The sequence below is a fragment of the Panthera tigris genome, chromosome C1, assembly GCF_018350195.1.
Source record: "Panthera tigris isolate Pti1 chromosome C1, P.tigris_Pti1_mat1.1, whole genome shotgun sequence".
NCBI classification, from domain to species: Eukaryota; Metazoa; Chordata; class Mammalia; order Carnivora; family Felidae; genus Panthera; species Panthera tigris.
In genome coordinates, this window is record NC_056667.1 from 124,226,026 (window position 1) to 124,241,677 (window position 15,652).

Sequence of the window (15,652 nt, forward strand, 5' to 3'; positions counted from 1 at the left end):
GCTGGGGACATGTGGCTGGGTGAGACAGATGAGGGTAGCTGGGGGTGCACAGCTGGGTGCGGTGCAGATGGGCACAGTGTGCAGTGGCAGCTTTGCCTGCAGCTGGCCAGACAGGGTGTCCATGCAGTTTTAACAAAGTTTGCCCTGAGGCCAGCGGGCTTGGAGTGGGTGAGTCCCCCAGAGAACTCTTGGGACTGGCACACAGCTAGCACGTTAGGTAGCAAGTGTCTTTGCAGGTCCACTCCCTGGTAGGTGCCTCCGTGCTTAATCTCGGGGTGGGGGAGAAAAATGGTGACTGTGAGCTCCCTCATTGTTGGAAAAGTCTCCCAACCACCCAGAAGTCAGCATGAACAGATCTGTCTCCTGTTGCCTTGGCATTGTGTAAAATGCCATGTTCACATTGCCTCTCTACACAGGCAGGGACCTGATTATCTCTCATCCTCCTGGATCACCCAGTACTGGGCCAACTGACCTCCAAAGCTCCAGGATCCAAATTCAAGGGAATTCAGCCCCTCTGGTTTTAAAGCCAAATGTTCTGGGGATTAGTCTTCCCTGTGTGAGCTCCCTGGTGTGAGGGCTCACTTTCTCTGCCCTTTCTGCAGGCAGCCGCCCTCCACCTTTCTGACCTTCCTCACCTTTCAGATACAGCTTCTATTTAGTTGTGGAGTTTGTTCTGCCACTCTTTGGATCGCTCTGTGGTTTATGGACTTGGATGTGGATGTTATATAGTTGAAAACATGGGACAGGATGAGCTCAGGGTCCTCCTAACTCTGCTATTATTAATTTTTTAAATGTCTTCATCTTTTGGATTGTTGAGATATGGTCAGACAGACTCCTATCACCCATGCACTTCAGGAGTAGAAAGGAACTTTCCAACATTTTCTTCAGTATTTTATGTTTGAAACTCTCTTTAATGAGGTGCAATTTACATATAACAAATAGCCTCAAGTTAAAGGGTATAATTTGATGAGACTTGATCTCATGGGTATAGCACCATGAAGTCACATGGTTTCTCTCTAAACCTTACACCACAATCCCTTTGTGTCTAGTACTAATGTTGCTTTTGAAATAAGGACATTTTTTTTTTACACGTTTTTGGATATTTCCCAGGTGTCTGAATGCCTGCACTGGGGTACTTCCTTTTCTGATAGACTGTATTCCCATAAGTATTGCAGTGGGTCTACCTTTGGACTTTATCCGTGTTGTATCTTTCAGTCTGTTCACTTAATTTTGTTGCAGTACTTTAATGTTGAGGGATTCATAATTGGATTGATTTTCACTAAATGGTATGAGCTGCAGTTCCAATTATGACAGAAAGCACGGACTTCCTGTGTTAAGTATTCAAGAGCAAGGTAGATATCCTGGGCACTTGAGCTGAGAATGTCACTCTGGCTTTTTGCCAGCCCTCTTCCCTACCCTTAGAGACAAGAATCTCCTTTTGTTCACACAGAAATGTAGGTGAAGTCAGCAGAGAAAGGTCCCTTCTCTTCCCTTTGTCTCTCAAACTCCCTGTCGCTACCTTCTGCCTGTCCCTTTCTCTGACTCAATCCCCCAGGTCCACTGCTCCACTCCAGCCACGATCAAGGTGTCTGCTAGCTGCTGGCCTCTGCTCTGGCTATCCCTCAGTGAGGAAACTGAAGGAGGATTCTGTAGTTCACGGGTCTGATCAAGAAATCTCTGCTCCTCAGAGACCTCCTACACATGGTGCTGTCTGTGGAGACCTGGCATCCTGGGCGAGGGTCTGACTCCATGTGTGGCCTCCTCCTCACTCCTCTCCCACAGTCACTGCTGGTCCCTCATCCTTCCCCACCATTAGAACTCAGCCATTTCCTAGGGACAGATACCTGTCTATCTGACCCAAGGCACCAGGGAGTTAGTGAGTATTTCTAAAACAAGCACCCCATAAATCTAGATATAGGAAGTTACCATCACCCCGGAAAACTCCCTCGGGCTTCTCTCTTCCATCACCACCATTTCTGCCAGTTTGTTACCTGTGTGTACAGGAACCCCACTGTGTACACTCAACGGGGAGTGAGGGTAGATGGTCCTAGAAGCAGACACTGACACGGAGACAGAACGATGAAAGGTGTATTAGGGTAGAGTAGGAAAGACAAAGTGGAGGGGACAGGATGGCCAGGGAAAGCATTCTGGCAGATCCGACACCTTCTTAAAAATATATATATATAATCACCATAGTCTGTCACCGCGCACAGTCCTCTTCAAATTTCAAAATAGTTGTCCTATAATGCAAAGAGATTTTGGTTTATTTCCCTCTGATCTTATGTTTTCCTACATGCATTCTGTCTTCTGTAGTTTATCTGTGGCTGTGGCCACAGATGAACACTTTAGTGTGTGGCTGCATCTGTGAGTCTATATGTAATGGAAAATTATTGTCTTCAGGTCTAGATCTCTGAAGGTACACATTCTCATAATTATCTTTTCTTTCTTTGTCTGGTAGGGCCCGAATTTTAATAGAAAAATGAGGGACCCTGTCTTACTGTTTAAAACAGTGATTCCCAATCCCTGGGCTGAGTTGTTAACGGTCTTAGTTTAATGAATTCCTGTGACCATCTTTTTTGGATGATCATTGTGTGGAGATATCTTAACTGAAACTGTGAGAAGGGTGAGTGGACACTTCCCAGAGATTTTGCAGATGCTTTATGTATTTAATGTCTTCTTCTTATAATGTTCTTGGAAACAAATATTACCCCTGTTTTCACCGATAACACAGCTGAGGCTCCGTGTAGGTCCCACTGAGAACTGGTATTAGGGCTGAGACAGCAGGAACACAGGCAAAGCCTCAGGATATTGTGAGAGAAGTTTGAGGAGATGCAAAGCGGTAGTCAGGGTGATGACAGGGGTCCAGTGGGGGCAGCTTCTGGCCAACCCTAGATTGTAGGTTGACCCACTAAGTGGGTCTGAGTCTGACTTAGGCTGAAGGCCAATGTAGGCACTCAGCTGATCTAGATCCTGTCTCCACTTTTAGTCTCACTAAGGGATATGAACTTGGGCATGCAAGCATTTCCATAAGACCAAGTTAAATTCCCCATATATCCAGGGCATTTTCCCCCCCACAAATTTCCAGAACCTTCAAGAAAACCCAGGGAGACAATAATCGTTTTAGATGATTACCTACGTGCACTTTGGCAACACACTGACATTCTGGAGATGAACACTGCATTGTGCACTGAGAGTGATCCCACATAGCAGCTCTGTGTGGACTTAACACTCCCTGCTCAGGCTGTGGCCAGGAATGATCTCCAACTGCATCTCACTGATCCCAACACCCTCTGCACCTCCTCAAACTCTGTGTACCGTCCTCAACTTCCCTTCTATTCCTGTGTGGTTCAAGTTTCCCCCGTTTCTGCACCGGATCCTTCACTGGTGTTTCCATTATGGTGATCACAAGGTCTGTGTCATTTAATGCATGTCCCTCTTTCACACAGGACACCTGATGCTCTAAAAGTTAGGGGTGAGCCTCATTCTTCACAGAACCCAAAACATTGTGTCTCCAAAATACACAACAGTACTGCTGATATGTCTGCTTTTGTGTAAAAAAAATCCTCTTTCATTTTGACAAGAGAAACCTATAGCTCACTGTATTACAGGGAAATGACACTGCCCACTGTATGTATGTCCTGAGAAACTTGAGATATGCTACCGTGTCCTCAGGCAGGTTGCAGTTGGATTGCCAAAACTCACAATCATCTCGACATCATTCCCACAAAGTCAATCATGAAGAAGATGAATACGCTTTATCAGTCACTCATCCCGTTCAGGTCGTCTTACCAAACTGAGTATGTGGAGGAGCTGGTGGAGGAGGGGGAAGTGGCCCATAGCCCATGACTGGTTATGATGGGTGATCCATGGGGTACAGCCTGCAAGGCGAACCTAGGAAAGGGCCAGGCCCTCTTGCATACATAATGGCCTGTGGAACAGAAACAAAAGCTGTGTTCATAGGACAGAACCAAGCACCGACACTGGCAAAAAGCGAAAACCTAAAGAAGTAGTGCTCATATCCTACTAGGTTTCCTACCACCGGGTTCCAAGCAGGCAACATCGACATCAAAAGAACTCTACCCATACTTTGGGTTCCACTTACAGCTTTGGGTGGGGAATGGATGTTACTGGGATAAACTAGCATCTCCACGTGTCTGGAAATGTAGAAACAGCAAGGGCTCTTTTTCTAGAAGATTTATAGACTGAATACCAAATTAGCAAAGTAGCATATTTCAGATAGGAAGGTATCTATGTCCAGAATCAACCTCCATCCTTCATCCCCCTCCACCACAGAGGCTGCTTATGTGTATGTGAAGAACTATAGAATGAGAAGGAATGACAATGCCAGTGTCCACACATGGAATCATAGCCCTCGTGGCTCAAAGCTCTGCCTCTAAGCCCCTGCCTGTGCCCAATCTACTTCTCTCCTGACAATGGGGAGATGGGGATCCTGAGGTCCTGCAGAGGACCTGGAAAAGCATGCTCTTAGAAAAACAGGTAACCTATACATGTTAGTTGGGTTCAGCTAATTTATTTTAATTCAGAGGTACTTCTCAGTTTAAGTACAGTACAATTTGCAAGGTAATTGTGTCCTCTGGAAAAATGAGCTGAAATTCTGACAGACAAAATTAACACAAATGCACTTTGATTTCTGGTGTAAGTTTCCATGTTTTAGCTGTACCTGTGACACAGGACGCAAGAGAACGTGCTCATGTGAACACAAGTGAAGGACACGGTGGGGACTTGCCACACAGGTAATCTTGGATTTTTTTCTCTTCACAACTTAAATTTCAGTGCATGTTTTCTATGACAAATATGTCACCTCTTCTAGTTCAGAGTATTTACACCCAGGGCACATCTAAAGGGATTCCGGACAGCAAGTTTACCAAAATGCTGATGGGTATGAAATTTACTTTGTCTAAGACCATTCTAAATGACACATACAAAAATAGAAGTTGGAGTGAAGGCATTTTGCATTTTCAAATTGTAAGGATACCCACAGATTTTTCTGAACACATTAAAACCCTTGATAGAAAGAAATAGGAGAGGAAGAAACAGCAAGAGCAACGATTACACACTGAGGAGATCCAGGAAGAATGAGGCAAGGTAGGAGACTTCCAAGTGGAGTGTGGTGTCATCCTCCTTGATTTACTCCAGGAACACATTGGAAAAGCCCTATGGTCCTCACCCTTAAGCACGCTTAGCTTCTAAAGTTACCACAAAGAGATGCCAGGTGGAAAACAGGGAAGCCCATAGACTCGGGGGTAAAGGTTTTGCATTTGGAAAAAACAAAAAAAAAAAAAAAACAAGAACAGCAGGCATACCATAAGACACACAAACCAGAGATGATGGCAGGAGAGTGTGCTGTACAGAAAGATGCGGCTGTCCGTAAAGACTTAGAACTGAAAATGGCCACAGCATTTACCTTGTGCTTCTTGGCAGTTTTGGCAGAGCCAGTGTTGATGTCACTCTTGGGAGTGACACCTGCTTCTGGATCTGCAAAGAGCCCTAGAAGGGATGGAGGTTTATTCTGATTTGAGTAGACTGTTTGGAGATCAAAAACAAAAACACCCTCCCCTCATTCTTCCAACAACTATCTGCCCCAGTCAGATCCCAAATCACGTGCAGAGGGTATCCCACATGCCCCAGGTGATCCCCGAGAAGAACTTGAAGAACCATCCCTTATAACTTGATGAAGACTCCTAAAAGCCCTGATTCAGATCTATTTATCGCTCATCGAACAACTATGGATGGCTGGGGCCCGACTAGATGGACATACATTAGGCTGTGCCTCATGCCTCACAGATCCCAGCATGTGGAATATGTACAGGGCATTTCTGCTGAAGCGCTATGTCTGCTTTTCTGCACACAGCCCCATTCCTTCTCCACAAGAGACACCTGTACCAACACATGGTGGGGGAAATGACAAAGATGAGATCATGAGAAACTTGAGGAATGTGGTAATGGCAGCAGACACATTCCCCTTGCGTCACAATGGTCTGTGGTACTGCCTCTGCACCTTGGCCAAAGACCTAACAGCAACAAAAATAAGATGAGTGTGTTTTACAAGTCAACTTCTAGTGCTCACATCATCTTACCAAGTGTTGCAGGTGGAGGGGTTCGGGGTGGCCCCAGGGCCACCAAGATTCAGGAGGTGGATGTGTCTAATAGTCCATGGGGGCGGGGCGCCTCTAGGGTAGGGCATGCAGAATCGTCCATTAATGGAGAAGGTCCCCAGAATCCAGACTGCCCTGCAGAACAGAAGTGACAGCTACATTCATATGCCAGACAAGAGAACCAATACCAAAAGCAGCTGTAACTCAGAGAAGAACATGTCAGCACCTGCCACCTTCTCTGCCACCAGGATCCAAGAGAGTAGCATCAGTACCTGAAAACTCTGTCCCTGCCACTGGATACCACCTACAGCTTGGGGTAGTAGATGTCAGAGGTTAAACTACTGTCATCACACATCACTGCCCATGTCTGCAGAAGTAAAATGACAAGGGTACTGTCCTACAGGGTTAACAGAAGTAATTACAGACTAATGAAGTAGCATTCCCCAGACAGGCAGACATCAATGTCCAGGTTCACCCTGCATCTCTCCTCTACACCGACTCCAGATGTTCTGTTTTTGGTATATTAAGAACACACACACAAAAAATGGGAATAAACAGCTCATATTCTGCTCATGGAATCACAGTTACTCCTGGCGAAAAGTTCTGCAGCCGGACCCTCACTTTGCCTTCTCTGCTCCTCTCCCTTACAAAGGAGTCTTCCCTCTTGAAGTGTTGTCAAAGGCCTCTGAGACCTCTGGAGAGTGGAGGATGCCTGGAATCTTGCAGGGGAATGAGTCTTCTGTGAAGAACAAGTTACTTGTAAAAGCCTACAAAGCTCAGATGTGTTCATCTTAATTCATAGGGAATTCTGACTTTAAGCATATTACAGGACACAGTAATTATGTCCAACAGAAAAAAGAGGTAGAAATTCACATAACAGATTTAATGCAAGTGTTTTGGTATAAAACTCCTGGTATGTGTCATGAGACTGTATCAGCTCTAACAGTGACTGGGGACACAACCAGAAACTGCTCATGTAAACCTGTAAACATGTAAAGGACACGGTATTCAAACTATTTATACCTCAGGTATAGCTGGAAGGATTCCAGACAACTCATTTACCAACAAAGACAGGAAGGTGATGAGTGATGACATTGACTTTATCAAAGACCACTCTAAATAGCACAGGGCACATATAAACATATAAAGTTGGAGTCATGATGTCTTTTTGCACTTTTGAATTTTAAACAATATGGCAGACTTTCTAACAGGTTAATCTCCTAGCCAGAATCAAGAAAGGAAGACACAGCAGCCAAACTGTTCCCACAGAGGTGAGGTTGGAAGGGGTCACCCAGGCCAGGAGACTTCTGTTTGGAGTGTGGGGTCATCCTCCTCTCGTCATTTCCTGAAACACATGGAAAGACCTTAAGGTACTCAGTCTCTAAGCACTTTTGGCTTCTAAACTTACCACAGAAAGCTGACACACTAAAAACTGACAAGCCTGTGGGCTCCTGGGTTATGAGTGTGCGTTTGGAAAACAAAGAATTAAACAGACATACCACACAACATGCAAAATGAGACAAGACCAGGAGAGTGTGCTGTACAGAAAGAGGAGGTTTTCCCGAAAGACTTAAAACTGAGAATGGCCCCAGCATTTACCTTGTCCTTGTCTGCATTCTTGGTACAGTCAGAGCTGCTGTAACTCACAAAGGTTTCAGAGTTTCTGGATCTACTAAAGACCCTAGAAGGGACAGAGGTTTATTCTGCTTTTAGAGGACTGTCCGGAATGAAAACAATCCCTCTTCTGATTGCTCAAGTATCTTAAACTTTTCCCTACACTCAGGTCCCTGACCAGAGGCAGAGGGTATCCCACATGCCTCAGGTGACCCCCAAGGATAAGGGGGAGAACCATCCCCTCACCTTGATAAAGACCTCATGGTGCCCTAGTTCATGTTGTTTCATAATTAAATAACTGTGGACAGGTCAGGCTCAACTAGCAATTTAGAATTCATCAATAAAACAGAGGTTTCTCAGTATACATCATGGGAAATCACCATTTCATTACAGATTAAGAATAAATATGAGGACGCTTGGGTGGCTCAATGCTAACACTTGGGTTAAGCATCTGACTCTTGATTTTGGCTCAGGTCATGATCTCACAGCTTGTGAATTCGAGCCCAGCATTGGGTCCTCAATGACAGTGTGGAGCCTGATGGGGATTCTGTCTCTGCCTCTCACTCTATGCCTCCCAGACATACTCTGTCTCTCTCAAAATAAATAAACTTTAAAAAAAGAATAAAATTGAGAATACTGGTTTGGTGTATATCCTCGATGAATCCTCAAGAAGGGTGCGTTTCTTCAGACTTAAGGCGAATTGTTCAATCTTTCAGCTTATCTATAAGCTGCCTTCCACATGTGAGAAGTTATTATATACGTAAAGACTAATTTTACACTATTGAGAAAATGAAAACTATGAGAATTTAGCAGTTAAACTGCAGAGTTGAACTGATAACATCAGAGGACTAAGCTACATGGAACTTGAATTTAGGCATGTAGGGCTACAGTTCACAAAACCAAACAAAAATAAAGGACATTAAAAATAGTAAATAAATGACCTTCTCCTCAAATAAACTAAAGTCTTCACATTGAGTCCAGGTGGGAAGAAGGATGAGGCCCATGTCCTGTCATCCTTTCCAGGCTCTTCAGACAGGGGGATGCTAGAGGAGGTGGGAGGGTCACAGTCGGAGGAGGGGGATGTGTCCACCAGTCACAGGGACAAGTGCCCCACTGCCTGCGGCACCAGAGGAGAACACCCTCCTATCACCCCTTCAGACCACCTGCTGTCCTTCGTGCCTGTGATTCTTTCCAGACCACACGATGATCACCCACAGGAACAGGCTGCACAGCAGAAATTAGGCCACTGCAGGTCACAACGTGCTCCTTACCTCTCCTTGGAGGGTTCTGCATCTCTGGTCTTCCAGGCATTGGTTTCTGCCTCATGTATCCCTCAGGCAGCCTCTTTCCTTCCATCCAATCCAGTCTTGGATACAGAAAAAGAATGGACTTCTGTAAGAGTTGCAACACCACGTCCTCTACTAGACAACAAACAGTGCAGGTGTCATCCCTCGAAACATCCATAAAAATGCCAAATGGCCACACCCGTATTTCAAGTAGGCGACCTCCCTGCTCTGCTCTGCCATCTCCCTGTCCCAGATCTGAGTCTTGATGTGGGGGAGAAAAAACACATCCACCTTCAGTCTTGCCAGATGGTGCACCAAAGAAAGAGGAGGAAACAAGAAAGCACCAAGTTGTGCTGAGCATTCTTCTTATGAACTGCAATCTGAAAAAGCCAATAATGAAAAGCCCATGTTTAGGGATTCCAAGGGCCACTACACTCACCTGCATGAGGTGCTTAGGGTTCAGTATGTCAGGCAGAACTCAGATTACCTGGTGTCTGAAGGTGAGCTCTGCCTGCTGTAGCTGTTCTTGTGTTTGTTCAGTTTGTTGCCTGTGAGTCACAATTGCTTTTGTCAGATAAGGCCCAATATTGGGTATGATTTTAAATAATCTGCCCACATTCCCATCAACCTCGTATCTGTCCCCAATACAATTTATTCTTACATGATTATAAATGTACTGTAGAATCAAAGCTATTAGATCCCTTCCTTATTATTCCATGCTTGTAGGGTTCAGAGTTCATAGAATTCCTTCCCATTTTCAATCTTGACCTAATTCATCATGTGACAAGTGTCTTTCATCATAAAGCTCTATTCTCCTTTAACTTATATCCTCACCATGTTTCCCAGGGTTGCAAAGACAAGGGCCATGAAATGGCACTACCATGTTGATGGGTATGATTCATCATATGACACACTGCTCTCCTATAGATTATGACAATTGACACCACCCCCAAGGAATGTTGGCATGGACGAAGTTTCCACACAGTCTGGCCATTGCTTGAGATCTGCAAATGTTTAGAAACTTAATTGTTTTGTTCTAAAACTTACCTTTTTTTTTTATCTGTTAATACTCTATGCATATGTCCTCTGAATTTTTGCTTATATTACTATGTTGAGTCTAAACACTGTAAAAAGGTTAAAAACAAAAAAATGAACAGAGGTTTCATGAGCTGCTGGTAATCAGTAGCTGAACTCACTTGTACTTGTTTATTTCTTCTGTAGCTATTTTCTTTTTTTTAATGTTTGTTTATTTTTGAGACAGAGAGAGAGAGAGAGAGTGAGTGAGCGCGTCCATGAGCGGGGGAGGGACAGAGAGAGAGGTAACAGAATCAAAAGCAGGCTCCAGGCTCTGAGCTGTCAGCACAGAGCCTGACACAGGGCTCGAACTCACGGACTGTGAAATTATGACCTGAGCTAAAGTTGGACACTTAAACGACTGAGCCACCCAGGCACCCCTTCTGTAGCTATTTTCAAATTTTACCTGCAGCTGCCAGCTGATTCTTCTTTGCCACCAGTTCACAGTGTCATTTTCAGCTTCCTAAGATGGGAAAGATATATACACAGTCAGGACCAACGTCCAGAAATTCTCCCTTTGTACCTCCCAGCACTCTTGAAGGCCTATGCAAATATCCCTTCCCCCACATCTCCCATAAATGCACAGACTGACAACACAATCAGAGAAATGAAGTGAACACCCCATTTAAGTTAAAGAAAATTCAACTTCTGTCTGCTGCCACGACTCTGCTATCAGAACTGTCTTTCTAGTTCTCTGTTTCCTCTCCTTTATCATAAAGTCATCAAATAACATTGCACTTTGTGCCTTCCCAGAGTTGGTCTTTGGTTTGAGATGGTGAAGACTCATTTCATCAATGTGAAAAACCATGTCTGACCAACTGTACCCATTAGGATGAAGCAGGGGATCATCACTAGTCTTACACCTCCATGGGGAGACCTGATTCTCAGTCCAAAAGTTGTACCGTGACACAATCACCCTGAAAGATGACCTTCCAGGATGTGACTTCACCAACATTGCAGCTCACTCCCAGACAGCACTAGAGTTCAGGACTACAATCCCTGCCTCCACCTTCACCTATCCTGGTGGAGAAAAAGGCCAATCTTAGAGCAGTAACATCTCCTGAAGTACAACCTGATATGAATGGTCACACAGTGTGGGTTTACTTCCTGGAAACAGATTTCAGATGGAAAACTCTCAACTTCATAGAACCAAATCTACTTTAAAAAGACTGATTCCATTGATAGTGAAAGCAGCAACAGGCAATGCTTGGCAAGGCTGGTTTGCTGTGTTGCCCTCAGACTATTTTGTTTGTGGTGTTGATCTGGTTTCAACTTGACACTTGATGTACTCAAGAATCACATGCAAAATTGAAACTCTCTTAGAAACGGACACAAAAGCACTAGACAGAGAAAGTCACATGCATTTACTTCTGGCCTCTCAGGGAGTCCTTCAGCAAATGTTTTCTGGAGTGGTTGTCATGTAGTGGCTCTGTTGTAAGGGGCTGGAGAGAGAGAGGTGGTCAGGGTGCTGCACCCGCTCACAGAAAGAGCTTATGAATTAACAAAAACAAGATGCGACACAGAGCAGGCCCTAACCCCAGGTGTGGGAAGGACTAACATAAAGCTGAGTCTCCAGGGAAGAGAAGGAAGACTTCATTTTCCAACATGAATGAGGGACTCTCAAGTCCCTGATATCCTCTTGAGAACAAAAGGAAATCTGTACAAAGGAGGAAGCATGTGAGTGAATGCACCAAATATCTAACAACTCCACAAACACACACAAGACCAAGAAGGAGAAGAAGGAAGCCCAGGACAAAGCCAGCCTGGCAGTTGGATCCAATCTCCCTAGGACTCATCATTGATTTGGGGGGGGGGGCATACATCTGAATAGCAAAGAAGCTGAACAACTTTATGGGCACAGACTTAGAAGTAAACAAGTGTAGTTCAGGGGCGGCCAGCAAAGATGAGCCCTAGTGAAGCTGCAGACTTTGATCAAGACTCAGAAGAGTTACACTTAAAAACTCAGGGGACAGGAAACAACTTCACTTTCTTAGGGATTGGGCCTACAGTGAATAATCTCACTGGCAGAATGGATGCAGGGATCCAGTACTGCTGGCATCCCTACCCACTTTCCAGAAAGCAACATCTATTGTTTCTGCAGCAAGATAATTCAGTTTTTTCCCCACACATATCTGACCCATGTCTGGTCCTGAACAAAAATGACCTAATTTCTGGATGACAAAACAGTGTGATGGGATTGAAACCTATAGGACAATCCAGAGTGGATCCAGGTATCAACGTAATTAATGATGGTACCTTCCCTCTTCCACCCCCAAATACATGACACAATGTGTGACAGGCACTTAGGACAGAAAGGAAAATGCAGGTTATGTTACAGAAAGCAAGGTAGGAAGGGCAGGCCCAATTCTACTGAGTGCATTTGGCAAAAATACTCTCGACCCAGTTCCAAAAGAAATAGAATTATCTCTACTGGCTGCCACATTCTTTCATACAATGCAGTCCTTGTGACAGTTCTCACATGAACATCTTACTTTTCTGTAGCCACTTTTCTTTGTTCATAGAATTCTTCCAGGTTATGTGCTTTTTCCTTCAGCTGTTTGACTTTTGCTTCCTTTGTGGCTTTCACAGACCTCAACGCATTACACTTGTCTTCCAGGGTCTTTTTATTTTCTGTAAACAAACAAACAAACAAACAAACAAAAAGGTGTTTTCTTTATAAATGTGCACATGACTTGATTTTGGTGAGACAGAAAAAGGGCAAGAACCATGAAGGTATGAAGGTATTCTTTCCCTTTCCAATGCAAAGTCATTGCCACCATATGGGGATTTCTCCCCAACAGAAAATATACCTTCCAGTTGACAGTTATTGGACCTCAAGGCTCTTAGCTCTACATCCTCGAATTCAACATTTGCATCTTGTAGTTAAGACAGATATGAGAAAAGACTTTCATGGAAAACTGATTGCACAATTTGAGTGTACCTCACACAGGATTGTGCATTACAATAAACAAAGACCTTGAGGCATAAATATAACTAGAAGACAAAGATGGTGGAAAATAGTTCATGTCTAAAAACTCATAAATGGCTTTCTTAGTGGTATACAAATGTGTGTCTGTATACACACACACACACACACACACACACACACATGTGTGTATCCCCCTCCCCCATTCATGTTGAAAATTCACTGTTCTGGGGCGCCTGGGTGGCTCAGTCGGTTGAGCGTCCGACTTCAGCTCAGGTCACAATCTCGCGGTCTGTGAGTTCGAGCCCCGCGTCTGGCTCTGGGCTGATGGCTCAGAGCCTGGAGCCTGCTTCCGATTCTGTGTCTCCCTCTCTCTCTGCTCCTCCCCCGTTCATGCTCGCTCTATCTCAAAAATAAATAAACGTTAAAAAAAAATTAAAAAAAAAAAGAAAATTCACTGTTCAACATTAAGAGAGAAAGAGACTATGGAGCACCTGGGTGGCTCAGTCAGCTGAGCATAATACTCTTGATTTTGGGTCAGGTCATGATTCTAGGATCATGCAATCCAGACCTGTGTTGGGCTGCACACACACTGAGTGTGGATCCTGCTTAAGATTCTCTCTTTCCCTCTGCCCCTCTCCCCAACTCACATGCCCTCTTTCACTAAAATTTAAAAAAAAAAATTCATAAAGAATTATTTAAAAATATTTTTTTAAAGGAAAGGATTATACACTGTGGCTATCACCCTTTCTCTCCCAACTATATTTGGGTATTTTCTACATATCTTGGAGGGCAGAATTGAATGATGTGATAATTACCTAGTTGTGAAAATAAAAGATAACACCTAGTCCTTGAAATAGCAAAACTCATCTTGGTGGTCCTAGTGAAATTCCAGCTCATTGTTCAGAAAGAGGTTTGGCTCCCAGAGGCCCACTCTCTACTGTGGTAAACGGCAAGCAAATATGCTGTGCTCACTTCACCCAATGAACAAAAAGCCTCCAAAGCAAAATTACAGTAAAACTCAGCAGCCAACTCTTACCACTTCCTGATTCTTCACATTCCTCTCTCTCTCTGAGTTTGCAAGGTAGCAAGTGCACTTTGAAGGGTATCATTTAAATTTTCATTAAGGTGGGTCCCTGGGTGGCTCAGTCAGTTAAGCATCTGACTTCAGCTCAGGTTGTCATCTCATGGTTTGGGAGTTTGAGCCCTGTCGGACTCTGTGCTGAGAATTCAGAGCCTGGAGCCTGTTTTGGATTCTGTGTTTCCCTCTCTCTCTACACCCTCCCCTGCTTGTGCTCTGTCTCTATCTCTCAAAAAATTAATAAACACTATTTTTTAAAAATTTCATTAAAGTGCTCCACTATTTTGATGTTCTCCAACAAAACACGTTGAATGAGTAATAATAGTTCGTTACTTTTACTTGTGTTTTTAGAATGCAATCTAGGCAAAGAAGGGATTCTTACCATCAATTTAAGAGCTTCATCAGAGAGAAATTTACTTTCTCTCTTAGTTTCCTGAAGACACTTCCTTAATTCATTGTTGTGTAAAACACGAAAAAGGAATCAGAATTAAAAAAAAAAAAAGCATAATGCTAGATAAACCTATCTTCTAATGTGTGACTCCTTTCACAAATAAAGAGGTAGCTCTTTACATTTGTGAAGCTTGTCTTGAATTGGTACTGTTTATAGAACACATGAAATAGGTCAGTAGGATGATCTATCAGAGTGGAAGTAACCACAATGAAATCGCAAAAAAATATTTGAAAGGGCAATGCTACCTGCTGTTCCCAAATGGATATTTTTTCAGCAAGTGAAGTTCTCTGTTTTCTTTCTTAAAAGTATTGACCTTCTCAGTTATTCGCTGTAAACTAACTAAAAGGAGATAACACATTTTCTAAGGTTGTTACCAAACCAGTGACATCGAATAATCCCAGTGTATTAGCAGCACAGACACATGATCTGACGGGTGGGTGTAATTAACATTTTAGCTTTCCTGTTGTGCCTGAAGAAATCAAGTTTTAGCACATTCTAAACCTAAGAAAACCTTATTTCAATGAGATTCCTATTTAAAATATTGTCCAGGGGCGCCTGGGTGGCGCAGTCGGTTAAGCGTCCGACTTCAGCCAGGTCACGATCTCATGGTCCGTGAGTTCGAGCCCCGCGTCAGGCTCTGGGCTGATGGCTCGGAGCCTGGAGCCTGTTTCCGATTCTGTGTCTCCCTCTCTAGACTCTGTCCCTCCCCCGTTCATGCTCTGTCTCTCTCTGTCCCAAAAAATCAATAAAAAACGTTGAAAAAAAAAATAAATAAAATAAAATATTGTCCAAAATGGAGAAACACAATAAAATATCTTCTAATTTCTCTCCCATCTGGAAGCATCCTTCTTGGAAAATTCAATCACTTCAAATACTTATGTCACCACCAGAGATGAAACAGAAAAATCAAATCCTATCAACTTACATTTCTCTCTTCCAAGTATGAAGGTACATAGATAGGTCCCTGCAAATAAAGGAACAAACAAAAACAAAAAACCGTCATTTAGTCTTGATTTGAGCCACTTACACCCCCAGGTGCTATTTGGAATTCCACACAAGGAAAGCTCAAACCGCTGACTGATTGACTACTCAAAGGCCTTGGAT

General features: G+C 43.7%; 3 long non-coding RNA genes across 3 annotated transcripts in view; all 3 read right to left on the reverse strand.

Moving 5' to 3' along the window:
• Window positions 1-3,797: 3,797 nt before the first annotated feature.
• Window positions 3,798-6,363, reverse strand: LOC122241312. The gene is made up of 3 exons (XR_006221377.1): window positions 6,099-6,363; window positions 5,426-5,508; window positions 3,798-3,928 (listed from the first exon to the last, which is right to left on the reverse strand). It is a non-coding gene; the product is annotated as an uncharacterized LOC122241312 (long non-coding RNA).
• Window positions 6,364-7,221: 858 nt separating this feature from the next.
• On the reverse strand, window positions 7,222-12,710 carry LOC102970069. Its single transcript, XR_006221378.1, has 6 exons — window positions 12,583-12,710; window positions 10,497-10,553; window positions 9,504-9,564; window positions 9,002-9,096; window positions 7,716-7,797; window positions 7,222-7,461 (listed from the first exon to the last, which is right to left on the reverse strand). It is a non-coding gene; the product is annotated as an uncharacterized LOC102970069 (long non-coding RNA).
• Window positions 12,711-15,473: 2,763 nt separating this feature from the next.
• Window positions 15,474-15,652, reverse strand: part of LOC122241313 — a 40,336-nt gene continuing 40,157 nt past the window's right edge. Inside the window, exon 3 of the long non-coding RNA XR_006221379.1 lies at window positions 15,474-15,512. This is a non-coding gene — a long non-coding RNA (uncharacterized LOC122241313). The remainder of the gene's footprint in view (window positions 15,513-15,652) is intronic.